General features: G+C 41.8%; 45 non-coding genes across 45 annotated transcripts; all 45 read right to left on the bottom strand.

Moving 5' to 3' along the window:
• Positions 1 to 229: 229 nt before the first annotated feature.
• TRNAT-CGU (transfer RNA threonine (anticodon CGU)) lies at positions 230 to 302 on the bottom strand. The gene has a single exon. It is a non-coding gene; the product is annotated as a tRNA-Thr (tRNA).
• Positions 303 to 793: 491 nt separating this feature from the next.
• On the bottom strand, positions 794 to 866 carry TRNAT-UGU (transfer RNA threonine (anticodon UGU)). Its single transcript has one exon. It is a non-coding gene; the product is annotated as a tRNA-Thr (tRNA).
• Positions 867 to 1,317: 451 nt separating this feature from the next.
• Positions 1,318 to 1,390, bottom strand: TRNAT-CGU (transfer RNA threonine (anticodon CGU)). Its single transcript has one exon. It is a non-coding gene; the product is annotated as a tRNA-Thr (tRNA).
• Positions 1,391 to 1,881: 491 nt separating this feature from the next.
• On the bottom strand, positions 1,882 to 1,954 carry TRNAT-UGU (transfer RNA threonine (anticodon UGU)). Its single transcript has one exon. It is a non-coding gene; the product is annotated as a tRNA-Thr (tRNA).
• A 450-nt stretch (positions 1,955 to 2,404) lies between these two features.
• On the bottom strand, positions 2,405 to 2,477 carry TRNAT-CGU (transfer RNA threonine (anticodon CGU)). Its single transcript has one exon. It is a non-coding gene; the product is annotated as a tRNA-Thr (tRNA).
• Positions 2,478 to 2,968: 491 nt separating this feature from the next.
• TRNAT-UGU (transfer RNA threonine (anticodon UGU)) lies at positions 2,969 to 3,041 on the bottom strand. Its single transcript has one exon. It is a non-coding gene; the product is annotated as a tRNA-Thr (tRNA).
• Positions 3,042 to 3,492: 451 nt separating this feature from the next.
• Positions 3,493 to 3,565, bottom strand: TRNAT-CGU (transfer RNA threonine (anticodon CGU)). The gene has a single exon. It is a non-coding gene; the product is annotated as a tRNA-Thr (tRNA).
• Positions 3,566 to 4,197: 632 nt separating this feature from the next.
• TRNAT-UGU (transfer RNA threonine (anticodon UGU)) lies at positions 4,198 to 4,270 on the bottom strand. The gene has a single exon. It is a non-coding gene; the product is annotated as a tRNA-Thr (tRNA).
• A 451-nt stretch (positions 4,271 to 4,721) lies between these two features.
• Positions 4,722 to 4,794, bottom strand: TRNAT-CGU (transfer RNA threonine (anticodon CGU)). Its single transcript has one exon. It is a non-coding gene; the product is annotated as a tRNA-Thr (tRNA).
• Positions 4,795 to 5,285: 491 nt separating this feature from the next.
• TRNAT-UGU (transfer RNA threonine (anticodon UGU)) lies at positions 5,286 to 5,358 on the bottom strand. Its single transcript has one exon. It is a non-coding gene; the product is annotated as a tRNA-Thr (tRNA).
• Positions 5,359 to 5,808: 450 nt separating this feature from the next.
• TRNAT-CGU (transfer RNA threonine (anticodon CGU)) lies at positions 5,809 to 5,881 on the bottom strand. Its single transcript has one exon. It is a non-coding gene; the product is annotated as a tRNA-Thr (tRNA).
• A 491-nt stretch (positions 5,882 to 6,372) lies between these two features.
• Positions 6,373 to 6,445, bottom strand: TRNAT-UGU (transfer RNA threonine (anticodon UGU)). Its single transcript has one exon. It is a non-coding gene; the product is annotated as a tRNA-Thr (tRNA).
• A 451-nt stretch (positions 6,446 to 6,896) lies between these two features.
• TRNAT-CGU (transfer RNA threonine (anticodon CGU)) lies at positions 6,897 to 6,969 on the bottom strand. Its single transcript has one exon. It is a non-coding gene; the product is annotated as a tRNA-Thr (tRNA).
• Positions 6,970 to 7,601: 632 nt separating this feature from the next.
• On the bottom strand, positions 7,602 to 7,674 carry TRNAT-UGU (transfer RNA threonine (anticodon UGU)). Its single transcript has one exon. It is a non-coding gene; the product is annotated as a tRNA-Thr (tRNA).
• Positions 7,675 to 8,462: 788 nt separating this feature from the next.
• TRNAT-UGU (transfer RNA threonine (anticodon UGU)) lies at positions 8,463 to 8,535 on the bottom strand. Its single transcript has one exon. It is a non-coding gene; the product is annotated as a tRNA-Thr (tRNA).
• Positions 8,536 to 9,523: 988 nt separating this feature from the next.
• Positions 9,524 to 9,596, bottom strand: TRNAT-UGU (transfer RNA threonine (anticodon UGU)). Its single transcript has one exon. It is a non-coding gene; the product is annotated as a tRNA-Thr (tRNA).
• A 451-nt stretch (positions 9,597 to 10,047) lies between these two features.
• TRNAT-CGU (transfer RNA threonine (anticodon CGU)) lies at positions 10,048 to 10,120 on the bottom strand. Its single transcript has one exon. It is a non-coding gene; the product is annotated as a tRNA-Thr (tRNA).
• Positions 10,121 to 10,611: 491 nt separating this feature from the next.
• Positions 10,612 to 10,684, bottom strand: TRNAT-GGU (transfer RNA threonine (anticodon GGU)). Its single transcript has one exon. It is a non-coding gene; the product is annotated as a tRNA-Thr (tRNA).
• A 451-nt stretch (positions 10,685 to 11,135) lies between these two features.
• TRNAT-CGU (transfer RNA threonine (anticodon CGU)) lies at positions 11,136 to 11,208 on the bottom strand. The gene has a single exon. It is a non-coding gene; the product is annotated as a tRNA-Thr (tRNA).
• A 491-nt stretch (positions 11,209 to 11,699) lies between these two features.
• TRNAT-UGU (transfer RNA threonine (anticodon UGU)) lies at positions 11,700 to 11,772 on the bottom strand. Its single transcript has one exon. It is a non-coding gene; the product is annotated as a tRNA-Thr (tRNA).
• Positions 11,773 to 12,223: 451 nt separating this feature from the next.
• TRNAT-CGU (transfer RNA threonine (anticodon CGU)) lies at positions 12,224 to 12,296 on the bottom strand. The gene has a single exon. It is a non-coding gene; the product is annotated as a tRNA-Thr (tRNA).
• Positions 12,297 to 12,787: 491 nt separating this feature from the next.
• TRNAT-UGU (transfer RNA threonine (anticodon UGU)) lies at positions 12,788 to 12,860 on the bottom strand. Its single transcript has one exon. It is a non-coding gene; the product is annotated as a tRNA-Thr (tRNA).
• A 451-nt stretch (positions 12,861 to 13,311) lies between these two features.
• TRNAT-CGU (transfer RNA threonine (anticodon CGU)) lies at positions 13,312 to 13,384 on the bottom strand. The gene has a single exon. It is a non-coding gene; the product is annotated as a tRNA-Thr (tRNA).
• A 491-nt stretch (positions 13,385 to 13,875) lies between these two features.
• TRNAT-UGU (transfer RNA threonine (anticodon UGU)) lies at positions 13,876 to 13,948 on the bottom strand. The gene has a single exon. It is a non-coding gene; the product is annotated as a tRNA-Thr (tRNA).
• Positions 13,949 to 14,398: 450 nt separating this feature from the next.
• Positions 14,399 to 14,471, bottom strand: TRNAT-CGU (transfer RNA threonine (anticodon CGU)). Its single transcript has one exon. It is a non-coding gene; the product is annotated as a tRNA-Thr (tRNA).
• Positions 14,472 to 15,486: 1,015 nt separating this feature from the next.
• Positions 15,487 to 15,559, bottom strand: TRNAT-CGU (transfer RNA threonine (anticodon CGU)). The gene has a single exon. It is a non-coding gene; the product is annotated as a tRNA-Thr (tRNA).
• A 490-nt stretch (positions 15,560 to 16,049) lies between these two features.
• Positions 16,050 to 16,122, bottom strand: TRNAT-UGU (transfer RNA threonine (anticodon UGU)). The gene has a single exon. It is a non-coding gene; the product is annotated as a tRNA-Thr (tRNA).
• A 451-nt stretch (positions 16,123 to 16,573) lies between these two features.
• TRNAT-CGU (transfer RNA threonine (anticodon CGU)) lies at positions 16,574 to 16,646 on the bottom strand. Its single transcript has one exon. It is a non-coding gene; the product is annotated as a tRNA-Thr (tRNA).
• Positions 16,647 to 17,136: 490 nt separating this feature from the next.
• Positions 17,137 to 17,209, bottom strand: TRNAT-UGU (transfer RNA threonine (anticodon UGU)). The gene has a single exon. It is a non-coding gene; the product is annotated as a tRNA-Thr (tRNA).
• A 451-nt stretch (positions 17,210 to 17,660) lies between these two features.
• TRNAT-CGU (transfer RNA threonine (anticodon CGU)) lies at positions 17,661 to 17,733 on the bottom strand. The gene has a single exon. It is a non-coding gene; the product is annotated as a tRNA-Thr (tRNA).
• Positions 17,734 to 18,224: 491 nt separating this feature from the next.
• On the bottom strand, positions 18,225 to 18,297 carry TRNAT-UGU (transfer RNA threonine (anticodon UGU)). The gene has a single exon. It is a non-coding gene; the product is annotated as a tRNA-Thr (tRNA).
• A 451-nt stretch (positions 18,298 to 18,748) lies between these two features.
• Positions 18,749 to 18,821, bottom strand: TRNAT-CGU (transfer RNA threonine (anticodon CGU)). The gene has a single exon. It is a non-coding gene; the product is annotated as a tRNA-Thr (tRNA).
• Positions 18,822 to 19,312: 491 nt separating this feature from the next.
• Positions 19,313 to 19,385, bottom strand: TRNAT-UGU (transfer RNA threonine (anticodon UGU)). The gene has a single exon. It is a non-coding gene; the product is annotated as a tRNA-Thr (tRNA).
• Positions 19,386 to 19,836: 451 nt separating this feature from the next.
• Positions 19,837 to 19,909, bottom strand: TRNAT-CGU (transfer RNA threonine (anticodon CGU)). The gene has a single exon. It is a non-coding gene; the product is annotated as a tRNA-Thr (tRNA).
• A 491-nt stretch (positions 19,910 to 20,400) lies between these two features.
• On the bottom strand, positions 20,401 to 20,473 carry TRNAT-UGU (transfer RNA threonine (anticodon UGU)). The gene has a single exon. It is a non-coding gene; the product is annotated as a tRNA-Thr (tRNA).
• Positions 20,474 to 20,924: 451 nt separating this feature from the next.
• TRNAT-CGU (transfer RNA threonine (anticodon CGU)) lies at positions 20,925 to 20,997 on the bottom strand. Its single transcript has one exon. It is a non-coding gene; the product is annotated as a tRNA-Thr (tRNA).
• A 491-nt stretch (positions 20,998 to 21,488) lies between these two features.
• TRNAT-UGU (transfer RNA threonine (anticodon UGU)) lies at positions 21,489 to 21,561 on the bottom strand. Its single transcript has one exon. It is a non-coding gene; the product is annotated as a tRNA-Thr (tRNA).
• A 450-nt stretch (positions 21,562 to 22,011) lies between these two features.
• On the bottom strand, positions 22,012 to 22,084 carry TRNAT-CGU (transfer RNA threonine (anticodon CGU)). Its single transcript has one exon. It is a non-coding gene; the product is annotated as a tRNA-Thr (tRNA).
• A 1,015-nt stretch (positions 22,085 to 23,099) lies between these two features.
• On the bottom strand, positions 23,100 to 23,172 carry TRNAT-CGU (transfer RNA threonine (anticodon CGU)). The gene has a single exon. It is a non-coding gene; the product is annotated as a tRNA-Thr (tRNA).
• A 491-nt stretch (positions 23,173 to 23,663) lies between these two features.
• On the bottom strand, positions 23,664 to 23,736 carry TRNAT-UGU (transfer RNA threonine (anticodon UGU)). Its single transcript has one exon. It is a non-coding gene; the product is annotated as a tRNA-Thr (tRNA).
• A 1,015-nt stretch (positions 23,737 to 24,751) lies between these two features.
• TRNAT-UGU (transfer RNA threonine (anticodon UGU)) lies at positions 24,752 to 24,824 on the bottom strand. The gene has a single exon. It is a non-coding gene; the product is annotated as a tRNA-Thr (tRNA).
• A 451-nt stretch (positions 24,825 to 25,275) lies between these two features.
• On the bottom strand, positions 25,276 to 25,348 carry TRNAT-CGU (transfer RNA threonine (anticodon CGU)). Its single transcript has one exon. It is a non-coding gene; the product is annotated as a tRNA-Thr (tRNA).
• Positions 25,349 to 25,839: 491 nt separating this feature from the next.
• TRNAT-UGU (transfer RNA threonine (anticodon UGU)) lies at positions 25,840 to 25,912 on the bottom strand. Its single transcript has one exon. It is a non-coding gene; the product is annotated as a tRNA-Thr (tRNA).
• A 451-nt stretch (positions 25,913 to 26,363) lies between these two features.
• On the bottom strand, positions 26,364 to 26,436 carry TRNAT-CGU (transfer RNA threonine (anticodon CGU)). Its single transcript has one exon. It is a non-coding gene; the product is annotated as a tRNA-Thr (tRNA).
• A 491-nt stretch (positions 26,437 to 26,927) lies between these two features.
• Positions 26,928 to 27,000, bottom strand: TRNAT-UGU (transfer RNA threonine (anticodon UGU)). The gene has a single exon. It is a non-coding gene; the product is annotated as a tRNA-Thr (tRNA).
• Positions 27,001 to 27,220: the final 220 nt, after the last annotated feature.

Here is a 27,220-nt window from a genome sequence, read left to right as displayed (position 1 = left end):
AACTGGACTTTTTACTTCCTTGGTTCAAATTACTGGTTTAGAAGCAAGGTGTTCACATCTGCCTAGTATTTTTTAATCCTTCAGATACATCCTATTATTATCCTGATGAGGAAACCTAGGCAGCTCCGAAACATTTGGCCATAAAATAGTCTGTAGCTGTGTTAGTATGGTTCACAACCAACATGGTTCCAAGGTACTTCTTCTACCTATCAGCCTAGGCTTGCAGGAAAGGCCCCAGTGAGAATTGAACTCACGACCCCTGGTTTACGAGACCAGTGCTCTAACCTCTGAGCTATGAAGCCTGCCTGTGGCGCACTGCCACAAATTTTTTTCCACATTTGCACCAGAAAGTTAATTTACATTTTAAATATTTGCAGGTAGCACTACCTAAAACGCCATGAGTAGTGTTTAAGGAAAAGCATTCTGAAGGAAGTGGAATTTCAACCCACCACTCCAGGAGAGACAACAATGATTTTGAACGACACTTTACTTCAAAACAATAGACTGGAAAACACTCTCGGTTTTGTATGAAGAGTGTCCGCGCGCCCAGCAGAAGAGCATGCCATCGCACTGACCTACATGGCTATGAAAAGTTTCCGCAACCTGAAGAGAATACGGTGATGTTAATAGTGTAATTCTTGGAATGACATTTAAAGACTGCAGGACTTCGACATTATGGTTGTTGATTTGGAATTCCGGGGAACAAAAAATAGAACTCTTGATAGATTCTATCTCTTCCTCGGTCCACAAAACCCGTTCCAAAAGTATTCACAATACCCTAGACTAATAAATTAGGCCCCAGTGAGAATTGAACTCACGACCCCTGGTTTACAAGACCAGTGCTCTAACCCCTGAGCTATGAAGCCCATTTCTTCAACTACTCGCACAGTGTTTTTCGTCCATTTCTACATTCCTTTTTCCAAATTCTAGAATGTCATAAGTGGGATTGTAACCAATGCCTCCAGGAGGGCTCTCGCAGTCATCCGGAAAAACACACGTGTGAAAAATTGTGAAACGTAAAGAAAGAGTGGTCACGTTAAGAGTCCAATTCTTGGGATGAAGTATAAAGACTGGAGCTGTTTGTCATTAACTGGACTTTTTACTTCCTTGGTTCAAATTACTGGTTTAGAAGCAAGGTGTTCACATCTGCCTAGTATTTTTTAATCCTTCAGATACATCCTATTATTATCCTGATGAGGAAACCTAGGCAGCTCCGAAACATTTGGCCATAAAATAGTCTGTAGCTGTGTTAGTATGGTTCACAACCAACATGGTTCCAAGGTACTTCTTCTACCTATCAGCCTAGGCTTGCAGGAAAGGCCCCAGTGAGAATTGAACTCACGACCCCTGGTTTACGAGACCAGTGCTCTAACCTCTGAGCTATGAAGCCTGCCTGTGGCGCACTGCCACAAATTTTTTTCCACATTTGCACCAGAAAGTTAATTTACATTTTAAATATTTGCAGGTAGCACTACCTAAAACGCCATGAGTAGTGTTTAAGGAAAAGCATTCTGAAGGAAGTGGAATTTCAACCCACCACTCCAGGAGAGACAACAATGATTTTGAACGACACTTTACTTCAAAACAATAGACTGGAAAACACTCTCGGTTTTGTATGAAGAGTGTCCGCGCGCCCAGCAGAAGAGCATGCCATCGCACTGACCTACATGGCTATGAAAAGTTTCCGCAACCTGAAGAGAATACGGTGATGTTAATAGTGTAATTCTTGGAATGACATTTAAAGACTGCAGGACTTCGACATTATGGTTGTTGATTTGGAATTCCGGGGAACAAAAAATAGAACTCTTGATAGATTCTATCTCTTCCTCGGTCCACAAAACCCGTTCCAAAAGTATTCACAATACCCTAGACTAATAAATTAGGCCCCAGTGAGAATTGAACTCACGACCCCTGGTTTACAAGACCAGTGCTCTAACCCCTGAGCTATGAAGCCCATTTCTTCAACTACTCGCACAGTGTTTTTGTCCATTTCTACATTCCTTTTTCCAAATTCTAGAATGTCATAAGTGGGATTGTAACCAATGCCTCCAGGAGGGCTCTCGCAGTCATCCGGAAAAACACACGTGTGAAAAATTGTGAAACGTAAAGAAAGAGTGGTCACGTTAAGAGTCCAATTCTTGGGATGAAGTATAAAGACTGGAGCTGTTTGTCATTAACTGGACTTTTTACTTCCTTGGTTCAAATTACTGGTTTAGAAGCAAGGTGTTCACATCTGCCTAGTATTTTTTAATCCTTCAGATACATCCTATTATTATCCTGATGAGGAAACCTAGGCAGCTCCGAAACATTTGGCCATAAAATAGTCTGTAGCTGTGTTAGTATGGTTCACAACCAACATGGTTCCAAGGTACTTCTTCTACCTATCAGCCTAGGCTTGCAGGAAAGGCCCCAGTGAGAATTGAACTCACGACCCCTGGTTTACGAGACCAGTGCTCTAACCTCTGAGCTATGAAGCCTGCCTGTGGCGCACTGCCACAAATTTTTTTCCACATTTGCACCAGAAAGTTAATTTACATTTTAAATATTTGCAGGTAGCACTACCTAAAACGCCATGAGTAGTGTTTAAGGAAAAGCATTCTGAAGGAAGTGGAATTTCAACCCACCACTCCAGGAGAGACAAAAATGATTTTGAACGACACTTTACTTCAAAACAATAGACTGGAAAACACTCTCGGTTTTGTATGAAGAGTGTCCGTGCGCCCAGCAGAAGAGCATGCCATCGCACTGACCTACATGGCTATGAAAAGTTTCCGCAACCTGAAGAGAATACGGTGATGTTAATAGTGTAATTCTTGGAATGACATTTAAAGACTGCAGGACTTCGACATTATGGTTGTTGATTTGGAATTCCGGGGAACAAAAAATAGAACTCTTGATAGATTCTATCTCTTCCTCGGTCCACAAAACCCGTTCCAAAAGTATTCACAATACCCTAGACTAATAAATTAGGCCCCAGTGAGAATTGAACTCACGACCCCTGGTTTACAAGACCAGTGCTCTAACCCCTGAGCTATGAAGCCCATTTCTTCAACTACTCGTACAGTGTTTTTCGTCCATTTCTACATTCCTTTTTCCAAATTCTAGAATGTCATAAGTGGGATTGTAACCAATGCCTCCAGGAGGGCTCTCGCAGTCATCCGGAAAAACACACGTGTGAAAAATTGTGAAACGTAAAGAAAGAGTGGTCACGTTAAGAGTCCAATTCTTGGGATGAAGTATAAAGACTGGAGCTGTTTGTCATTAACTGGACTTTTTACTTCCTTGGTTCAAATTACTGGTTTAGAAGCAAGGTGTTCACATCTGCCTAGTATTTTTTAATCCTTCAGATACATCCTATTATTATCCTGATGAGGAAACCTAGGCAGCTCCGAAACATTTGGCCATAAAATAGTCTGTAGTTGTGTTAGTATGTTTCACTACCAACATGGTTCCAAGGTACTTCTTCTACCTATCAGCCTAGGCTTGCAGGAAAGGCCCCAGTGAGAATTGAACTCACGACCCCTGGTTTACGAGACCAGTGCTCTAACCTCTGAGCTATGAAGCCTGCCTGTGGCGCACTGCCACAAACGTTTTTCCACATTTGCACCAGAAAGTTAATTTACATTTTAAATATTTGCAGGTAGCACTACCTAAAACGCCATGAGTAGTGTTTAAGGAAAAGCATTCTGAAGGAAGTGGAATTTCAACCCACCACTCCAGGAGAGACAACAATGATTTTGAACGACACTTTACTTCAAAACAATAGACTGGAAAACACTCTCGGTTTTGTATGAAGAGTGTCCGCGCGCCCAGCAGAAGAGCATGCCATCGCACTGACCTACATGGCTATGAAAAGTTTCCGCAACCTGAAGAGAATACGGTGATGTTAATAGTGTAATTCTTGGAATGACATTTAAAGACTGCAGGACTTCGACATTATGGTTGTTGATTTGGAATTCCGGGGAACAAAAAATAGAACTCTTGATAGATTCTATCTCTTCTATCTCTATCTATCTATCCGTTCCAAAAGTATTCACAATACCCTAGACTAATAAATTAGGCCCCAGTGAGAATTGAACTCACGACCCCAGCTCCGAAACATTTGGCCATAAAATAGTCTGTAGCTGTGTTAGTATGTTTCACTACCAACATGGTTCCAAAGTACTTCTTCTACCTATCAGCCTAGGCTTGCAGGAAAGGCCCCAGTGAGAATTGAACTCACGACCCCTGGTTTACAAGACCAGTGCTCTAACCCCTGAGCTATGAAGCCCATTTCTTCAACTACTCGCACAGTGTTTTTCGTCCATTTCTACATTCCTTTTTCCAAATTCTAGAATGTCATAAGTGGGATTGTAACCAATGCCTCCAGGAGGGCTCTCGCAGTCATCCGGAAAAACACACGTGTGAAAAATTGTGAAACGTAAAGAAAGAGTGGTCACGTTAAGAGTCCAATTCTTGGGATGAAGTATAAAGACTGGAGCTGTTTGTCATTAACTGGACTTTTTACTTCCTTGGTTCAAATTACTGGTTTAGAAGCAAGGTGTTCACATCTGCCTAGTATTTTTTAATCCTTCAGATACATCCTATTATTATCCTGATGAGGAAACCTAGGCAGCTCCGAAACATTTGGCCATAAAATAGTCTGTAGCTGTGTTAGTATGGTTCACAACCAACATGGTTCCAAGGTACTTCTTCTACCTATCAGCCTAGGCTTGCAGGAAAGGCCCCAGTGAGAATTGAACTCACGACCCCTGGTTTACGAGACCAGTGCTCTAACCTCTGAGCTATGAAGCCTGCCTGTGGCGCACTGCCACAAATTTTTTTCCACATTTGCACCAGAAAGTTAATTTACATTTTAAATATTTGCAGGTAGCACTACCTAAAACGCCATGAGTAGTGTTTAAGGAAAAGCATTCTGAAGGAAGTGGAATTTCAACCCACCACTCCAGGAGAGACAACAATGATTTTGAACGACACTTTACTTCAAAACAATAGACTGGAAAACACTCTCGGTTTTGTATGAAGAGTGTCCGCGCGCCCAGCAGAAGAGCATGCCATCGCACTGACCTACATGGCTATGAAAAGTTTCCGCAACCTGAAGAGAATACGGTGATGTTAATAGTGTAATTCTTGGAATGACATTTAAAGACTGCAGGACTTCGACATTATGGTTGTTGATTTGGAATTCCGGGGAACAAAAAATAGAACTCTTGATAGATTCTATCTCTTCCTCGGTCCACAAAACCCGTTCCAAAAGTATTCACAATACCCTAGACTAATAAATTAGGCCCCAGTGAGAATTGAACTCACGACCCCTGGTTTACAAGACCAGTGCTCTAACCCCTGAGCTATGAAGCCCATTTCTTCAACTACTCGCACAGTGTTTTTGTCCATTTCTACATTCCTTTTTCCAAATTCTAGAATGTCATAAGTGGGATTGTAACCAATGCCTCCAGGAGGGCTCTCGCAGTCATCCGGAAAAACACACGTGTGAAAAATTGTGAAACGTAAAGAAAGAGTGGTCACGTTAAGAGTCCAATTCTTGGGATGAAGTATAAAGACTGGAGCTGTTTGTCATTAACTGGACTTTTTACTTCCTTGGTTCAAATTACTGGTTTAGAAGCAAGGTGTTCACATCTGCCTAGTATTTTTTAATCCTTCAGATACATCCTATTATTATCCTGATGAGGAAACCTAGGCAGCTCCGAAACATTTGGCCATAAAATAGTCTGTAGCTGTGTTAGTATGGTTCACAACCAACATGGTTCCAAGGTACTTCTTCTACCTATCAGCCTAGGCTTGCAGGAAAGGCCCCAGTGAGAATTGAACTCACGACCCCTGGTTTACGAGACCAGTGCTCTAACCTCTGAGCTATGAAGCCTGCCTGTGGCGCACTGCCACAAATTTTTTTCCACATTTGCACCAGAAAGTTAATTTACATTTTAAATATTTGCAGGTAGCACTACCTAAAACGCCATGAGTAGTGTTTAAGGAAAAGCATTCTGAAGGAAGTGGAATTTCAACCCACCACTCCAGGAGAGACAAAAATGATTTTGAACGACACTTTACTTCAAAACAATAGACTGGAAAACACTCTCGGTTTTGTATGAAGAGTGTCCGTGCGCCCAGCAGAAGAGCATGCCATCGCACTGACCTACATGGCTATGAAAAGTTTCCGCAACCTGAAGAGAATACGGTGATGTTAATAGTGTAATTCTTGGAATGACATTTAAAGACTGCAGGACTTCGACATTATGGTTGTTGATTTGGAATTCCGGGGAACAAAAAATAGAACTCTTGATAGATTCTATCTCTTCCTCGGTCCACAAAACCCGTTCCAAAAGTATTCACAATACCCTAGACTAATAAATTAGGCCCCAGTGAGAATTGAACTCACGACCCCTGGTTTACAAGACCAGTGCTCTAACCCCTGAGCTATGAAGCCCATTTCTTCAACTACTCGTACAGTGTTTTTCGTCCATTTCTACATTCCTTTTTCCAAATTCTAGAATGTCATAAGTGGGATTGTAACCAATGCCTCCAGGAGGGCTCTCGCAGTCATCCGGAAAAACACACGTGTGAAAAATTGTGAAACGTAAAGAAAGAGTGGTCACGTTAAGAGTCCAATTCTTGGGATGAAGTATAAAGACTGGAGCTGTTTGTCATTAACTGGACTTTTTACTTCCTTGGTTCAAATTACTGGTTTAGAAGCAAGGTGTTCACATCTGCCTAGTATTTTTTAATCCTTCAGATACATCCTATTATTATCCTGATGAGGAAACCTAGGCAGCTCCGAAACATTTGGCCATAAAATAGTCTGTAGTTGTGTTAGTATGTTTCACTACCAACATGGTTCCAAGGTACTTCTTCTACCTATCAGCCTAGGCTTGCAGGAAAGGCCCCAGTGAGAATTGAACTCACGACCCCTGGTTTACGAGACCAGTGCTCTAACCTCTGAGCTATGAAGCCTGCCTGTGGCGCACTGCCACAAACGTTTTTCCACATTTGCACCAGAAAGTTAATTTACATTTTAAATATTTGCAGGTAGCACTACCTAAAACGCCATGAGTAGTGTTTAAGGAAAAGCATTCTGAAGGAAGTGGAATTTCAACCCACCACTCCAGGAGAGACAACAATGATTTTGAACGACACTTTACTTCAAAACAATAGACTGGAAAACACTCTCGGTTTTGTATGAAGAGTGTCCGCGCGCCCAGCAGAAGAGCATGCCATCGCACTGACCTACATGGCTATGAAAAGTTTCCGCAACCTGAAGAGAATACGGTGATGTTAATAGTGTAATTCTTGGAATGACATTTAAAGACTGCAGGACTTCGACATTATGGTTGTTGATTTGGAATTCCGGGGAACAAAAAATAGAACTCTTGATAGATTCTATCTCTTCTATCTCTATCTATCTATCCGTTCCAAAAGTATTCACAATACCCTAGACTAATAAATTAGGCCCCAGTGAGAATTGAACTCACGACCCCAGCTCCGAAACATTTGGCCATAAAATAGTCTGTAGCTGTGTTAGTATGTTTCACTACCAACATGGTTCCAAAGTACTTCTTCTACCTATCAGCCTAGGCTTGCAGGAAAGGCCCCAGTGAGAATTGAACTCACGACCCCTGGTTTACAAGACCAGTGCTCTAACCCCTGAGCTATGAAGCCCATTTCTTCAACTACTCGCACAGTGTTTTTCGTCCATTTCTACATTCCTTTTTCCAAATTCTAGAATGTCATAAGTGGGATTGTAACCAATGCCTCCAGGAGGGCTCTCGCAGTCATCCGGAAAAACACACGTGTGAAAAATTGTGAAACGTAAAGAAAGAGTGGTCACGTTAAGAGTCCAATTCTTGGGATGAAGTATAAAGACTGGAGCTGTTTGTCATTAACTGGACTTTTTACTTCCTTGGTTCAAATTACTAGTTTACGAGACCAGTGCTCTAACCTCTGAGCTATGAAGCTTGCCTGTGGCACACTGCCACAAACTTTTTTCCACATTTGCACCAGAAAGTTAATTTACATTTTAAATATTTGCAGGTAGCACTACCTAAAACGCCATGAGTAGTGTTTAAGGAAAAGCATTCTGAAGGAAGTGGAATTTCAACCCACCACTCCAGGAGAGACAACAATGATTTTGAACGACACTTTACTTCAAAACAATAGACTGGAAAACACTCTCGGTTTTGTATGAAGAGTGTCCGCGCGCCCAGCAGAAGAGCATGCCATCGCACTGACCTACATGGCTATGAAAAGTTTCCGCAACCTGAAGAGAATACGGTGATGTTAATAGTGTAATTCTTGGAATGACATTTAAAGACTGCAGGACTTCGACATTATGGTTGTTGATTTGGAATTCCGGGGAACAAAAAATAGAACTCTTGATAGATTCTTTCTCTTCCTCGGTCCACAAAACCCGTTCCAAAAGTATTCACAATACCCTAGACTAATAAATTAGGCCCCAGTGAGAATTGAACTCACGACCCCTGGTTTACAAGACCAGTGCTCTAACCCCTGAGCTATGAAGCCCATTTCTTCAACTACTCGCACAGTGTTTTTCGTCCATTTCTACATTCCTTTTTCCAAATTCTAGAATGTCATAAGTGGGATTGTAACCAATGCCTCCAGGAGGGCTCTCGCAGTCATCCGGAAAAACACACGTGTGAAAAATTGTGAAACGTAAAGAAAGAGTGGTCACGTTAAGAGTCCAATTCTTGGGATGAAGTATAAAGACTGGAGCTGTTTGTCATTAACTGGACTTTTTACTTCCTTGGTTCAAATTACTGGTTTAGAAGCAAGGTGTTCACATCTGCCTAGTATTTTTTAATCCTTCAGATACATCCTATTATTATCCTGATGAGGAAACCTAGGCAGCTCCGAAACATTTGGCCATAAAATAGTCTGTAGCTGTGTTAGTATGGTTCACAACCAACATGGTTCCAAGGTACTTCTTCTACCTATCAGCCTAGGCTTGCAGGAAAGGCCCCAGTGAGAATTGAACTCACTAACCTCTGAGCTATGAAGCCTGCCTGTGGCGCACTGCCACAAATTTTTTTCCACATTTGCACCAGAAAGTTAATTTACATTTTAAATATTTGCAGGTAGCACTACCTAAAACGCCATGAGTAGTGTTTAAGGAAAAGCATTCTGAAGGAAGTGGAATTTCAACCCACCACTCCAGGAGAGACAACAATGATTTTGAACGACACTTTACTTCAAAACAATAGACTGGAAAACACTCTCGGTTTTGTATGAAGAGTGTCCGCGCGCCCAGCAGAAGAGCATGCCATCGCACTGACCTACATGGCTATGAAAAGTTTCCGCAACCTGAAGAGAATACGGTGATGTTAATAGTGTAATTCTTGGAATGACATTTAAAGACTGCAGGACTTCGACATTATGGTTGTTGATTTGGAATTCCGGGGAACAAAAAATAGAACTCTTGATAGATTCTATCTCTTCCTCGGTCCACAAAACCCGTTCCAAAAGTATTCACAATACCCTAGACTAATAAATTAGGCCCCAGTGAGAATTGAACTCACGACCCCTGGTTTACAAGACCAGTGCTCTAACCCCTGAGCTATGAAGCCCATTTCTTCAACTACTCGCACAGTGTTTTTCGTCCATTTCTACATTCCTTTTTCCAAATTCTAGAATGTCATAAGTGGGATTGTAACCAATGCCTCCAGGAGGGCTCTCGCAGTCATCCGGAAAAACACACGTGTGAAAAATTGTGAAACGTAAAGAAAGAGTGGTCACGTTAAGAGTCCAATTCTTGGGATGAAGTATAAAGACTGGAGCTGTTTGTCATTAACTGGACTTTTTACTTCCTTGGTTCAAATTACTGGTTTAGAAGCAAGGTGTTCACATCTGCCTAGTATTTTTTAATCCTTCAGATACATCCTATTATTATCCTGATGAGGAAACCTAGGCAGCTCCGAAACATTTGGCCATAAAATAGTCTGTAGCTGTGTTAGTATGGTTCACAACCAACATGGTTCCAAGGTACTTCTTCTACCTATCAGCCTAGGCTTGCAGGAAAGGCCCCAGTGAGAATTGAACTCACGACCCCTGGTTTACGAGACCAGTGCTCTAACCTCTGAGCTATGAAGCCTGCCTGTGGCGCACTGCCACAAATTTTTTTCCACATTTGCACCAGAAAGTTAATTTACATTTTAAATATTTGCAGGTAGCACTACCTAAAACGCCATGAGTAGTGTTTAAGGAAAAGCATTCTGAAGGAAGTGGAATTTCAACCCACCACTCCAGGAGAGACAACAATGATTTTGAACGACACTTTACTTCAAAACAATAGACTGGAAAACACTCTCGGTTTTGTATGAAGAGTGTCCGCGCGCCCAGCAGAAGAGCATGCCATCGCACTGACCTACATGGCTATGAAAAGTTTCCGCAACCTGAAGAGAATACGGTGATGTTAATAGTGTAATTCTTGGAATGACATTTAAAGACTGCAGGACTTCGACATTATGGTTGTTGATTTGGAATTCCGGGGAACAAAAAATAGAACTCTTGATAGATTCTATCTCTTCCTCGGTCCACAAAACCCGTTCCAAAAGTATTCACAATACCCTAGACTAATAAATTAGGCCCCAGTGAGAATTGAACTCACGACCCCTGGTTTACCAGGCCAGTGCTCTAACCCCTGAGCTATGAAGCCCATTTCTTCAACTACTCGCACAGTGTTTTTCGTCCATTTCTACATTCCTTTTTCCAAATTCTAGAATGTCATAAGTGGGATTGTAACCAATGCCTCCAGGAGGGCTCTCGCAGTCATCCGGAAAAACACACGTGTGAAAAATTGTGAAACGTAAAGAAAGAGTGGTCACGTTAAGAGTCCAATTCTTGGGATGAAGTATAAAGACTGGAGCTGTTTGTCATTAACTGGACTTTTTACTTCCTTGGTTCAAATTACTGGTTTAGAAGCAAGGTGTTCACATCTGCCTAGTATTTTTTAATCCTTCAGATACATCCTATTATTATCCTGATGAGGAAACCTAGGCAGCTCCGAAACATTTGGCCATAAAATAGTCTGTAGCTGTGTTAGTATGGTTCACAACCAACATGGTTCCAAGGTACTTCTTCTACCTATCAGCCTAGGCTTGCAGGAAAGGCCCCAGTGAGAATTGAACTCACGACCCCTGGTTTACGAGACCAGTGCTCTAACCTCTGAGCTATGAAGCCTGCCTGTGGCGCACTGCCACAAATTTTTTTCCACATTTGCACCAGAAAGTTAATTTACATTTTAAATATTTGCAGGTAGCACTACCTAAAACGCCATGAGTAGTGTTTAAGGAAAAGCATTCTGAAGGAAGTGGAATTTCAACCCACCACTCCAGGAGAGACAACAATGATTTTGAACGACACTTTACTTCAAAACAATAGACTGGAAAACACTCTCGGTTTTGTATGAAGAGTGTCCGCGCGCCCAGCAGAAGAGCATGCCATCGCACTGACCTACATGGCTATGAAAAGTTTCCGCAACCTGAAGAGAATACGGTGATGTTAATAGTGTAATTCTTGGAATGACATTTAAAGACTGCAGGACTTCGACATTATGGTTGTTGATTTGGAATTCTGGGGAACAAAAAATAGAACTCTTGATAGATTCTATCTCTTCCTCGGTCCACAAAACCCGTTCCAAAAGTATTCACAATACCCTAGACTAATAAATCAGGCCCCAGTGAGAATTGAACTCACGACCCCTGGTTTACAAGACCAGTGCTCTAACCCCTGAGCTATGAAGCCCATTTCTTCAACTACTCGCACAGTGTTTTTCGTCCATTTCTACATTCCTTTTTCCAAATTCTAGAATGTCATAAGTGGGATTGTAACCAATGCCTCCAGGAGGGCTCTCGCAGTCATCCGGAAAAACACACGTGTGAAAAATTGTGAAACGTAAAGAAAGAGTGGTCACGTTAAGAGTCCAATTCTTGGGATGAAGTATAAAGACTGGAGCTGTTTGTCATTAACTGGACTTTTTACTTCCTTGGTTCAAATTACTGGTTTAGAAGCAAAGTGTTCACATCTGCCTAGTATTTTTTAATCCTTCAGATACATCCTATTATTATCCTGATGAGGAAACCTAGGCAGCTCCGAAACATTTGGCCATAAAATAGTCTGTAGCTGTGTTAGTATGTTTCACTACCAACATGGTTCCAAAGTACTTCTTCTACCTATCAGCCTAGGCTTGCAGGAAAGGCCCCAGTGAGAATTGAACTCACGACCCCTGGTTTACGAGACCAGTGCTCTAACCTCTGAGCTATGAAGCCTGCCTGTGGCGCACTGCCACAAATTTTTTTCCACATTTGCACCAGAACGTTAATTTACATTTTAAATATTTGCTGGTAGCACTACCTAAAACGCCATGAGTAGTGTTTAAGGAAAAGCATTCTGAAGGAAGTGGAATTTCAACCCACCACTCCAGGAGAGACAACAATGATTTTGAACGACACTTTACTTCAAAACAATAGACTGGAAAACACTCTCGGTTTTGTATGAAGAGTGTCCGCGCGCCCAGCAGAAGAGCATGCCATCGCACTGACCTACATGGCTATGAAAAGTTTCCGCAAGCTGAAGAGAATACGGTGATGTTAATAGTGTAATTCTTGGAATGACATTTAAAGACTGCAGGACTTCGACATTATGGTTGTTGATTTGGAATTCCGGGGAACAAAAAATAGAACTCTTGATAGATTCTATCTCTTCCTCGGTCCACAAAACCCGTTCCAAAAGTATTCACAATACCCTAGACTAATAAATTAGGCCCCAGTGAGAATTGAACTCACGACCCCTGGTTTACAAGACCAGTGCTCTAACCCCTGAGCTATGAAGCCCATTTCTTCAACTACTCGCACAGTGTTTTTCGTCCATTTCTACATTCCTTTTTCCAAATTCTAGAATGTCATAAGTGGGATTGTAACCAATGCCTCCAGGAGGGCTCTCGCAGTCATCCGGAAAAACACACGTGTGAAAAATTGTGAAACGTAAAGAAAGAGTGGTCACGTTAAGAGTCCAATTCTTGGGATGAAGTATAAAGACTGGAGCTGTTTGTCATTAACTGGACTTTTTACTTCCTTGGTTCAAATTACTGGTTTAGAAGCAAGGTGTTCACATCTGCCTAGTATTTTTTAATCCTTCAGATACATCCTATTATTATCCTGATGAGGAAACCTAGGCAGCTCCGAAACATTTGGCCATAAAATAGTCTGTAGCTGTGTTAGTATGGTTCACAACCAACATGGTTCCAAGGTACTTCTTCTACCTATCAGCCTAGGCTTGCAGGAAAGGCCCCAGTGAGAATTGAACTCACGACCCCTGGTTTACGAGACCAGTGCTCTAACCTCTGAGCTATGAAGCCTGCCTGTGGCGCACTGCCACAAATTTTTTTCCACATTTGCACCAGAAAGTTAATTTACATTTTAAATATTTGCAGGTAGCACTACCTAAAACGCCATGAGTAGTGTTTAAGGAAAAGCATTCTGAAGGAAGTGGAATTTCAACCCACCACTCCAGGAGAGACAACAATGATTTTGAACGACACTTTACTTCAAAACAATAGACTGGAAAACACTCTCGGTTTTGTATGAAGAGTGTCCGCGCGCCCAGCAGAAGAGCATGCCATCGCACTGACCTACATGGCTATGAAAAGTTTCCGCAACCTGAAGAGAATACGGTGATGTTAATAGTGTAATTCTTGGAATGACATTTAAAGACTGCAGGACTTCGACATTATGGTTGTTGATTTGGAATTCCGGGGAACAAAAAATAGAACTCTTGATAGATTCTATCTCTTCCTCGGTCCACAAAACCCGTTCCAAAAGTATTCACAATACCCTAGACTAATAAATTAGGCCCCAGTGAGAATTGAACTCACGACCCCTGGTTTACAAGACCAGTGCTCTAACCCCTGAGCTATGAAGCCCATTTCTTCAACTACTCGCACAGTGTTTTTCGTCCATTTCTACATTCCTTTTTCCAAATTCTAGAATGTCATAAGTGGGATTGTAACCAATGCCTCCAGGAGGGCTCTCGCAGTCATCCGGAAAAACACACGTGTGAAAAATTGTGAAACGTAAAGAAAGAGTGGTCACGTTAAGAGTCCAATTCTTGGGATGAAGTATAAAGACTGGAGCTGTTTGTCATTAACTGGACTTTTTACTTCCTTGGTTCAAATTACTGGTTTAGAAGCAAAGTGTTCACATCTGCCTAGTATTTTTTAATCCTTCAGATACATCCTATTATTATCCTGATGAGGAAACCTAGGCAGCTCCGAAACATTTGGCCATAAAATAGTCTGTAGCTATGTTAGTATGTTTCACTACCAACATGGTCCAAGATACTTCTTCTACCTATCAGCCTAGGCTTGCAGGAAAGGCCCCAGTGAGAATTGAACTCACGACCCCTGGTTTACGAGACCAGTGCTCTAACCTCTGAGCTATGAAGCCTGCCTGTGGCGCACTGCCACAAATTTTTTTCCACATTTGCACCAGAAAGTTAATTTACATTTTAAATATTTGCAGGTAGCACTACCTAAAACGCCATGAGTAGTGTTTAAGGAAAAGCATTCTGAAGGAAGTGGAATTTCAACCCACCACTCCAGGAGAGACAAAAATGATTGTGAACGACACTTTACTTCAAAACAATAGACTGGAAAACACTCTCGGTTTTGTATGAAGAGTGTCCGCGCGCCCAGCAGAAGAGCATGCCATCGCACTGACCTACATGGCTATGAAAAGTTTCCGCAACCTGAAGAGAATACGGTGATGTTAATAGTGTAATTCTTGGAATGACATTTAAAGACTGCAGGACTTCGACATTATGGTTGTTGATTTGGAATTCCGGGGAACAAAAAATAGAACTCTTGATAGATTCTATCTCTTCCTCGGTCCACAAAACCCGTTCCAAAAGTATTCACAATACCCTAGACTAATAAATTAGGCCCCAGTGAGAATTGAGCTCACGACCCCCGGTTTACAAGACCAGTGCTCTAACCCCTGAGCTATGAAGCCCATTTCTTCAACTGCTCGCACAGTGTTTTTCGTCCATTTCTACATTCCTTTTTCCAAATTCTAGAATGTCATAAGTGGGATTGTAACCAATGCCTCCAGGAGGGCTCTCGCAGTCATCCGGAAAAACACACGTGTGAAAAATTGTGAAACGTAAAGAAAGAGTGGTCACGTTAAGAGTCCAATTCTTGGGATGAAGTATAAAGACTGGAGCTGTTTGTCATTAACTGGACTTTTTACTTCCTTGGTTCAAATTACTGGTTTAGAAGCAAAGTGTTCACATCTGCCTAGTATTTTTTAATCCTTCAGATACATCCTATTATTATCCTGATGAGGAAACCTTGGCAGCTCCGAAACATTTGGCCATAAAATAGTCTGTAGCTGTGTTAGTATGTTTCACTACCAACATGGTTCCAAAGTACTTCTTCTACCTATCAGCCTAGGCTTGCAGGAAAGGCCCCAGTGAGAATTGAACTCACGACCCCTGGTTTACGAGACCAGTGCTCTAACCTCTGAGCTATGAAGCCTGCCTGTGGCGCACTGCCACAAATTTTTTTCCACATTTGCACCAGAAAGTTAATTTACATTTTAAATATTTGCTGGTAGCACTACCTAAAACGCCATGAGTAGTGTTAAGGAAAAGCATTCTGAAGGAAGTGGAATTTCAACCCACCACTCCAGGAGAGACAACAATGATTTTGAACGACACTTTACTTCAAAACAATAGACTGGAAAACACTCTCGGTTTTGTATGAAGAGTGTCCGCGCGCCCAGCAGAAGAGCATGCCATCGCACTGACCTACATGGCTATGAAAAGTTTCCGCAACCTGAAGAGAATACGGTGATGTTAATAGTGTAATTCTTGGAATGACATTTAAAGACTGCAGGACTTCGACATTATGGTTGTTGATTTGGAATTCTGGGGAACAAAAAATAGAACTCTTGATAGATTCTATCTCTTCCTCGGTCCACAAAACCCGTTCCAAAAGTATTCACAATACCCTAGACTAATAAATCAGGCCCCAGTGAGAATTGAACTCACGACCCCTGGTTTACAAGACCAGTGCTCTAACCCCTGAGCTATGAAGCCCATTTCTTCAACTACTCGCACAGTGTTTTTCGTCCATTTCTACATTCCTTTTTCCAAATTCTAGAATGTCATAAGTGGGATTGTAACCAATGCCTCCAGGAGGGCTCTCGCAGTCATCCGGAAAAACACACGTGTGAAAAATTGTGAAACGTAAAGAAAGAGTGGTCACGTTAAGAGTCCAATTCTTGGGATGAAGTATAAAGACTGGAGCTGTTTGTCATTAACTGGACTTTTTACTTCCTTGGTTCAAATTACTGGTTTAGAAGCAAAGTGTTCACATCTGCCTAGTATTTTTTAATCCTTCAGATACATCCTATTATTATCCTGATGAGGAAACCTAGGCAGCTCCGAAACATTTGGCCATAAAATAGTCTGTAGCTGTGTTAGTATGTTTCACTACCAACATGGTTCCAAAGTACTTCTTCTACCTATCAGCCTAGGCTTGCAGGAAAGGCCCCAGTGAGAATTGAACTCACGACCCCTGGTTTACGAGACCAGCGCTCTAACCTCTGAGCTATGAAGCCTGCCTGTGGCGCACTGCCACAAATTTTTTTCCACATTTGCACCAGAAAGTTAATTTACATTTTAAATATTTGCTGGTAGCACTACCTAAAACGCCATGAGTAGTGTTAAGGAAAAGCATTCTGAAGGAAGTGGAATTTCAACCCACCACTCCAGGAGAGACAACAATGATTTTGAACGACACTTTACTTCAAAACAATAGACTGGAAAACACTCTCGGTTTTGTATGAAGAGTGTCCGCGCGCCCAGCAGAAGAGCATGCCATCGCACTGACCTACATGGCTATGAAAAGTTTCCGCAACCTGAAGAGAATACGGTGATGTTAATAGTGTAATTCTTGGAATGACATTTAAAGACTGCAGGACTTCGACATTATGGTTGTTGATTTGGAATTCCGGGGAACAAAAAATAGAACTCTTGATAGATTCTATCTCTTCCTCGGTCCACAAAACCCGTTCCAAAAGTATTCACAATACCCTAGACTAATAAATTAGGCCCCAGTGAGAATTGAACTCACGACCCCTGGTTTACAAGACCAGTGCTCTAACCCCTGAGCTATGAAGCCCATTTCTTCAACTACTCGCACAGTGTTTTTCGTCCATTTCTACATTCCTTTTTCCAAATTCTAGAATGTCATAAGTGGGATTGTAACCAATGCCTCCAGGAGGGCTCTCGCAGTCATCCGGAAAAACACACGTGTGAAAAATTGTGAAACGTAAAGAAAGAGTGGTCACGTTAAGAGTCCAATTCTTGGGATGAAGTATAAAGACTGGAGCTGTTTGTCATTAACTGGACTTTTTACTTCCTTGGTTCAAATTACTGGTTTAGAAGCAAGGTGTTCACATCTGCCTAGTATTTTTTAATCCTTCAGATACATCCTATTATTATCCTGATGAGGAAACCTAGGCAGCTCCGAAACATTTGGCCATAAAATAGTCTGTAGCTGTGTTAGTATGGTTCACAACCAACATGGTTCCAAGGTACTTCTTCTACCTATCAGCCTAGGCTTGCAGGAAAGGCCCCAGTGAGAATTGAACTCACGACCCCTGGTTTACGAGACCAGTGCTCTAACCTCTGAGTTATGAAGCCTGCCTGTGGCGCACTGCCACAAATTTTTTTCCACATTTGCACCAGAAAGTTAATTTACATTTTAAATATTTGCAGGTAGCACTACCTAAAACGCCATGAGTAGTGTTTAAGGAAAAGCATTCTGAAGGAAGTGGAATTTCAACCCACCACTCCAGGAGAGACAACAATGATTTTGAACGACACTTTACTTCAAAACAATAGACTGGAAAACACTCTCGGTTTTGTATGAAGAGTGTCCGCGCGCCCAGCAGAAGAGCATGCCATCGCACTGACCTACATGGCTATGAAAAGTTTCCGCAACCTGAAGAGAATACGGTGATGTTAATAGTGTAATTCTTGGAATGACATTTAAAGACTGCAGGACTTCGACATTATGGTTGTTGATTTGGAATTCCGGGGAACAAAAAATAGAACTCTTGATAGATTCTATCTCTTCCTCGGTCCACAAAACCCGTTCCAAAAGTATTCACAATACCCTAGACTAATAAATTAGGCCCCAGTGAGAATTGAACTCACGACCCCTGGTTTACAAGACCAGTGCTCTAACCCCTGAGCTATGAAGCCCATTTCTTCAACTACTCGCACAGTGTTTTTCGTCCATTTCTACATTCCTTTTTCCAAATTCTAGAATGTCATAAGTGGGATTGTAACCAATGCCTCCAGGAGGGCTCTCGCAGTCATCCGGAAAAACACACGTGTGAAAAATTGTGAAACGTAAAGAAAGAGTGGTCACGTTAAGAGTCCAATTCTTGGGATGAAGTATAAAGACTGGAGCTGTTTGTCATTAACTGGACTTTTTACTTCCTTGGTTCAAATTACTGGTTTAGAAGCAAGGTGTTCACATCTGCCTAGTATTTTTTAATCCTTCAGATACATCCTATTATTATCCTGATGAGGAAACCTAGGCAGCTCCGAAACATTTGGCCATAAAATAGTCTGTAGCTGTGTTAGTATGGTTCACAACCAACATGGTTCCAAGGTACTTCTTCTACCTATCAGCCTAGGCTTGCAGGAAAGGCCCCAGTGAGAATTGAACTCACGACCCCTGGTTTACGAGACCAGTGCTCTAACCTCTGAGCTATGAAGCCTGCCTGTGGCGCACTGCCACAAATTTTTTTCCACATTTGCACCAGAAAGTTAATTTACATTTTAAATATTTGCAGGTAGCACTACCTAAAACGCCATGAGTAGTGTTTAAGGAAAAGCATTCTGAAGGAAGTGGAATTTCAACCCACCACTCCAGGAGAGACAACAATGATTTTGAACGACACTTTACTTCAAAACAATAGACTGGAAAACACTCTCGGTTTTGTATGAAGAGTGTCCGCGCGCCCAGCAGAAGAGCATGCCATCGCACTGACCTACATGGCTATGAAAAGTTTCCGCAACCTGAAGAGAATACGGTGATGTTAATAGTGTAATTCTTGGAATGACATTTAAAGACTGCAGGACTTCGACATTATGGTTGTTGATTTGGAATTCCGGGGAACAAAAAATAGAACTCTTGATAGATTCTATCTCTTCCTCGGTCCACAAAACCCGTTCCAAAAGTATTCACAATACCCTAGACTAATAAATTAGGCCCCAGTGAGAATTGAACTCACGACCCCTGGTTTACAAGACCAGTGCTCTAACCCCTGAGCTATGAAGCCCATTTCTTCAACTACTCGCACAGTGTTTTTCGTCCATTTCTACATTCCTTTTTCCAAATTCTAGAATGTCATAAGTGGGATTGTAACCAATGCCTCCAGGAGGGCTCTCGCAGTCATCCGGAAAAACACACGTGTGAAAAATTGTGAAACGTAAAGAAAGAGTGGTCACGTTAAGAGTCCAATTCTTGGGATGAAGTATAAAGACTGGAGCTGTTTGTCATTAACTGGACTTTTTACTTCCTTGGTTCAAATTACTGGTTTAGAAGCAAAGTGTTCACATCTGCCTAGTATTTTTTAATCCTTCAGATACATCCTATTATTATCCTGATGAGGAAACCTAGGCAGCTCCGAAACATTTGGCCATAAAATAGTCTGTAGCTGTGTTAGTATGTTTCACTACCAACATGGTTCCAAAGTACTTCTTCTACCTATCAGCCTAGGCTTGCAGGAAAGGCCCCAGTGAGAATTGAACTCACGACCCCTGGTTTACGAGACCAGTGCTCTAACCTCTGAGCTATGAAGCCTGCCTGTGGCGCACTGCCACAAATTTTTTTCCACATTTGCACCAGAAAGTTAATTTACATTTTAAATATTTGCAGGTAGCACTACCTAAAACGCCATGAGTAGTGTTTAAGGAAAAGCATTCTGAAGGAAGTGGAATTTCAACCCACCACTCCAGGAGAGACAACAATGATTTTGAACGACACTTTACTTCAAAACAATAGACTGGAAAACACTCTCGGTTTTGTATGAAGAGTGTCCGCGCGCCCAGCAGAAGAGCATGCCATCGCACTGACCTACATGGCTATGAAAAGTTTCCGCAACCTGAAGAGAATACGGTGATGTTAATAGTGTAATTCTTGGAATGACATTTAAAGACTGCAGGACTTCGACATTATGGTTGTTGATTTGGAATTCTGGGGAACAAAAAATAGAACTCTTGATAGATTCTATCTCTTCCTCGGTCCACAAAACCCGTTCCAAAAGTATTCACAATACCCTAGACTAATAAATCAGGCCCCAGTGAGAATTGAACTCACGACCCCTGGTTTACAAGACCAGTGCTCTAACCCCTGAGCTATGAAGCCCATTTCTTCAACTACTCGCACAGTGTTTTTCGTCCATTTCTACATTCCTTTTTCCAAATTCTAGAATGTCATAAGTGGGATTGTAACCAATGCCTCCAGGAGGACTCTCGCAGTCATCCGGAAAAACACACGTGTGAAAAATTGTGAAACGTAAAGAAAGAGTGGTCACGTTAAGAGTCCAATTCTTGGGATGAAGTATAAAGACTGGAGCTGTTTGTCATTAACTGGACTTTTTACTTCCTTGGTTCAAATTACTGGTTTAGAAGCAAAGTGTTCACATCTGCCTAGTATTTTTTAATCCTTCAGATACATCCTATTATTATCCTGATGAGGAAACCTAGGCAGCTCCGAAACATTTGGCCATAAAATAGTCTGTAGCTGTGTTAGTATGTTTCACTACCAACATGGTTCCAAAGTACTTCTTCTACCTATCAGCCTAGGCTTGCAGGAAAGGCCCCAGTGAGAATTGAACTCACGACCCCTGGTTTACGAGACCAGTGCTCTAACCTCTGAGCTATGAAGCCTGCCTGTGGCGCACTGCCACAAATTTTTTTCCACATTTGCACCAGAACGTTAATTTACATTTTAAATATTTGCTGGTAGCACTACCTAAAACGCCATGAGTAGTGTTTAAGGAAAAGCATTCTGAAGGAAGTGGAATTTCAACCCACCACTCCAGGAGAGACAACAATGATTTTGAACGACACTTTACTTCAAAACAATAGACTGGAAAACACTCTCGGTTTTGTATGAAGAGTGTCCGCGCGCCCAGCAGAAGAGCATGCCATCGCACTGACCTACATGGCTATGAAAAGTTTCCGCAAGCTGAAGAGAATACGGTGATGTTAATAGTGTAATTCTTGGAATGACATTTAAAGACTGCAGGACTTCGACATTATGGTTGTTGATTTGGAATTCCGGGGAACAAAAAATAGAACTCTTGATAGATTCTATCTCTTCCTCGGTCCACAAAACCCGTTCCAAAAGTATTCACAATACCCTAGACTAATAAATTAGGCCCCAGTGAGAATTGAACTCACGACCCCTGGTTTACAAGACCAGTGCTCTAACCCCTGAGCTATGAAGCCCATTTCTTCAACTACTCGCACAGTGTTTTTCGTCCATTTCTACATTCCTTTTTCCAAATTCTAGAATGTCATAAGTGGGATTGTAACCAATGCCTCCAGGAGGGCTCTCGCAGTCATCCGGAAAAACACACGTGTGAAAAATTGTGAAACGTAAAGAAAGAGTGGTCACGTTAAGAGTCCAATTCTTGGGATGAAGTATAAAGACTGGAGCTGTTTGTCATTAACTGGACTTTTTACTTCCTTGGTTCAAATTACTGGTTTAGAAGCAAAGTGTTCACATCTGCCTAGTATTTTTTAATCCTTCAGATACATCCTATTATTATCCTGATGAGGAAACCTAGGCAGCTCCGAAACATTTGGCCATAAAATAGTCTGTAGCTATGTTAGTATGTTTCACTACCAACATGGTCCAAGATACTTCTTCTACCTATCAGCCAAGGCTTGCAGGAAAGGCCCCAGTGAGAATTGAACTCACGACCCCTGGTTTACGAGACCAGTGCTCTAACCTCTGAGCTATGAAGCCTGCCTGTGGCGCACTGCCACAAATTTTTTTCCACATTTGCACCAGAAAGTTAATTTACATTTTAAATATTTGCAGGTAGCACTACCTAAAACGCCATGAGTAGTGTTTAAGGAAAAGCATTCTGAAGGAAGTGGAATTTCAACCCACCACTCCAGGAGAGACAAAAATGATTTTGAACGACACTTTACTTCAAAACAATAGACTGGAAAACACTCTCGGTTTTGTATGAAGAGTGTCCGCGCGCCCAGCAGAAGAGCATGCCATCGCACTGACCTACATGGCTATGAAAAGTTTCCGCAACCTGAAGAGAATACGGTGATGTTAATAGTGTAATTCTTGGAATGACATTTAAAGACTGCAGGACTTCGACATTATGGTTGTTGATTTGGAATTCTGGGGAACAAAAAATAGAACTCTTGATAGATTCTATCTCTTCCTCGGTCCACAAAACCCGTTCCAAAAGTATTCACAATACCCTAGACTAATAAATCAGGCCCCAGTGAGAATTGAACTCATGACCCCTGGTTTACAAGACCAGTGCTCTAACCCCTGAGCTATGAAGCCCATTTCTTCAACTACTTGCACAGTGTTTTTCGTCCATTTCTACATTCCTTTTTCCAAATTCTAGAATGTCATAAGTGGGATTGTAACCAATGCCTCCAGGAGGGCTCTCGCAGTCATCCGGAAAAACACACGTGTGAAAAATTGTGAAACGTAAAGAAAGAGTGGTCACGTTAAGAGTCCAATTCTTGGGATGAAGTATAAAGACTGGAGCTGTTTGTCATTAACTGGACTTTTTACTTCCTTGGTTCAAATTACTGGTTTAGAAGCAAAGTGTTCACATCTGCCTAGTATTTTTTAATCCTTCAGATACATCCTATTATTATCCTGATGAGGAAACCTAGGCAGCTCCGAAACATTTGGCCATAAAATAGTCTGTAGCTGTGTTAGTATGTTTCACTACCAACATGGTTCCAAAGTACTTCTTCTACCTATCAGCCTAGGCTTGCAGGAAAGGCCCCAGTGAGAATTGAACTCACGACCCCTGGTTTACGAGACCAGTGCTCTAACCTCTGAGCTATGAAGCCTGCCTGTGGCGCACTGCCACAAATTTTTTTCCACATTTGCACCAGAAAGTTAATTTACATTTTAAATATTTGCTGGTAGCACTACCTAAAACGCCATGAGTAGTGTTTAAGGAAAAGCATTCTGAAGGAAGTGGAATTTCAACCCACCACTCCAGGAGAGACAACAATGATTTTGAACGACACTTTACTTCAAAACAATAGACTGGAAAACACTCTCGGTTTTGTATGAAGAGTGTCCGCGCGCCCAGCAGAAGAGCATGCCATCGCACTGACCTACATGGCTATGAAAAGTTTCCGCAACCTGAAGAGAATACGGTGATGTTAATAGTGTAATTCTTGGAATGACATTTAAAGACTGCAGGACTTCGACATTATGGTTGTTGATTTGGAATTCCGGGGAACAAAAAATAGAACTCTTGATAGATTCTATCTCTTCCTCGGTCCACAAAACCCGTTCCAAAAGTATTCACAATACCCTAGACTAATAAATTAGGCCCCAGTGAGAATTGAACTCACGACCCCTGGTTTACAAGACCAGTGCTCTAACCCCTGAGCTATGAAGCCCATTTCTTCAACTACTCGCACAGTGTTTTTCGTCCATTTCTACATTCCTTTTTCCAAATTCTAGAATGTCATAAGTGGGATTGTAACCAATGCCTCCAGGAGGGCTCTCGCAGTCATCCGGAAAAACACACGTGTGAAAAATTGTGAAACGTAAAGAAAGAGTGGTCACGTTAAGAGTCCAATTCTTGGGATGAAGTATAAAGACTGGAGCTGTTTGTCATTAACTGGACTTTTTACTTCCTTGGTTCAAATTACTGGTTTAGAAGCAAGGTGTTCACATCTGCCTAGTATTTTTTAATCCTTCAGATACATCCTATTATTATCCTGATGAGGAAACCTAGGCAGCTCCGAAACATTTGGCCATAAAATAGTCTGTAGCTGTGTTAGTATGGTTCACAACCAACATGGTTCCAAGGTACTTCTTCTACCTATCAGCCTAGGCTTGCAGGAAAGGCCCCAGTGAGAATTGAACTCACGACCCCTGGTTTACAAGACCAGTGCTCTAACCTCTGAGCTATGAAGCCTGCCTGTGGCGCACTGCCACAAATTTTTTTCCACATTTGCACCAGAAAGTTAATTTACATTTTAAATATTTGCTGGTAGCACTACCTAAAACGCCATGAGTAGTGTTTAAGGAAAAGCATTCTGAAGGAAGTGGAATTTCAACCCACCACTCCAGGAGAGACAACAATGATTTTGAACGACACTTTACTTCAAAACAATAGACTGGAAAACACTCTCGGTTTTGTATGAAGAGTGTCCGCGCGCCCAGCAGAAGAGCATGCCATCGCACTGACCTACATGGCTATGAAAAGTTTCCGCAACCTGAAGAGAATACGGTGATGTTAATAGTGTAATTCTTGGAATGACATTTAAAGACTGCAGGACTTCGACATTATGGTTGTTGATTTGGAATTCCGGGGAACAAAAAATAGAACTCTTGATAGATTCTATCTCTTCCTCGGTCCACAAAACCCGTTCCAAAAGTATTCACAATACCCTAGACTAATAAATTAGGCCCCAGTGAGAATTGAACTCACGACCCCTGGTTTACAAGACCAGTGCTCTAACCCCTGAGCTATGAAGCCTATTTCTTCAACTACTCGCACAGTGTTTTTCGTCCATTTCTACATTCCTTTTTCCAAATTCTAGAATGTCATAAGTGGGATTGTAACCAATGCCTCCAGGAGGGCTCTCGCAGTCATCCGGAAAAACACACGTGTGAAAAATTGTGAAACGTAAAGAAAGAGTGGTCACGTTAAGAGTCCAATTCTTGGGATGAAGTATAAAGACTGGAGCTGTTTGTCATTAACTGGACTTTTTACTTCCTTGGTTCAAATTACTGGTTTAGAAGCAAGGTGTTCACATCTGCCTAGTATTTTTTAATCCTTCAGATACATCCTATTATTATCCTGATGAGGAAACCTAGGCAGCTCCGAAACATTTGGCCATAAAATAGTCTGTAGCTGTGTTAGTATGGTTCACAACCAACATGGTTCCAAGGTACTTCTTCTACCTATCAGCCTAGGCTTGCAGGAAAGGCCCCAGTGAGAATTGAACTCACGACCCCTGGTTTACGAGACCAGTGCTCTAACCTCTGAGCTATGAAGCCTGCCTGTGGCGCACTGCCACAAATTTTTTTCCACATTTGCACCAGAAAGTTAATTTACATTTTAAATATTTGCAGGTAGCACTACCTAAAACGCCATGAGTAGTGTTTAAGGAAAAGCATTCTGAAGGAAGTGGAATTTCAACCCACCACTCCAGGAGAGACAACAATGATTTTGAACGACACTTTACTTCAAAACAATAGACTGGAAAACACTCTCGGTTTTGTATGAAGAGTGTCCGCGCGCCCAGCAGAAGAGCATGCCATCGCACTGACCTACATGGCTATGAAAAGTTTCCGCAACCTGAAGAGAATACGGTGATGTTAATAGTGTAATTCTTGGAATGACATTTAAAGACTGCAGGACTTCGACATTATGGTTGTTGATTTGGAATTCCGGGGAACAAAAAATAGAACTCTTGATAGATTCTATCTCTTCCTCGGTCCACAAAACCCGTTCCAAAAGTATTCACAATACCCTAGACTAATAAATCAGGCCCCAGTGAGAATTGAACTCACGACCCCTGGTTTACAAGACCAGTGCTCTAACCCCTGAGCTATGAAGCCCATTTCTTCAACTACTCGCACAGTGTTTTTCGTCCATTTCTACATTCCTTTTTCCAAATTCTAGAATGTCATAAGTGGGATTGTAACCAATGCCTCCAGGAGGGCTCTCGCAGTCATCCGGAAAAACACACGTGTGAAAAATTGTGAAACGTAAAGAAAGAGTGGTCACGTTAAGAGTCCAATTCTTGGGATGAAGTATAAAGACTGGAGCTGTTTGTCATTAACTGGACTTTTTACTTCCTTGGTTCAAATTACTGGTTTAGAAGCAAAGTGTTCACATCTGCCTAGTATTTTTTAATCCTTCAGATACATCCTATTATTATCCTGATGAGGAAACCTAGGCAGCTCCGAAACATTTGGCCATAAAATAGTCTGTAGCTGTGTTAGTATGGTTCACAACCAACATGGTTCCAAAGTACTTCTTCTACCTATCAGCCTAGGCTTGCAGGAAAGGCCCCAGTGAGAATTGAACTCACGACCCCTGGTTTACGAGACCAGTGCTCTAACCTCTGAGCTATGAAGCCTGCCTGTGGCGCACTGCCACAAATTTTTTTCCACATTTGCACCAGAAAGTTAATTTACATTTTAAATATTTGCAGGTAGCACTACCTAAAACGCCATGAGTAGTGTTTAAGGAAAAGCATTCTGAAGGAAGTGGAATTTCAACCCACCACTCCAGGAGAGACAACAATGATTTTGAACGACACTTTACTTCAAAACAATAGACTGGAAAACACTCTCGGTTTTGTATGAAGAGTGTCCGCGCGCCCAGCAGAAGAGCATGCCATCGCACTGACCTACATGGCTATGAAAAGTTTCCGCAACCTGAAGAGAATACGGTGATGTTAATAGTGTAATTCTTGGAATGACATTTAAAGACTGCAGGACTTCGACATTATGGTTGTTGATTTGGAATTCTGGGGAACAAAAAATAGAACTCTTGATAGATTCTATCTCTTCCTCGGTCCACAAAACCCGTTCCAAAAGTATTCACAATACCCTAGACTAATAAATCAGGCCCCAGTGAGAATTGAACTCACGACCCCTGGTTTACAAGACCAGTGCTCTAACCCCTGAGCTATGAAGCCCATTTCTTCAACTACTCGCACAGTGTTTTTCGTCCATTTCTACATTCCTTTTTCCAAATTCTAGAATGTCATAAGTGGGATTGTAACCAATGCCTCCAGGAGGGCTCTCGCAGTCATCCGGAAAAACACACGTGTGAAAAATTGTGAAACGTAAAGAAAGAGTGGTCACGTTAAGAGTCCAATTCTTGGGATGAAGTATAAAGACTGGAGCTGTTTGTCA

This window comes from Eleutherodactylus coqui, chromosome 7 (genome assembly GCF_035609145.1).
Source record: "Eleutherodactylus coqui strain aEleCoq1 chromosome 7, aEleCoq1.hap1, whole genome shotgun sequence".
Lineage (NCBI taxonomy): Eukaryota > Metazoa > Chordata > Amphibia > Anura > Eleutherodactylidae > Eleutherodactylus > Eleutherodactylus coqui.
Note: the sequence above shows the minus strand (reverse complement) of the source record. Positions and strands in the feature narration are given on the sequence as shown.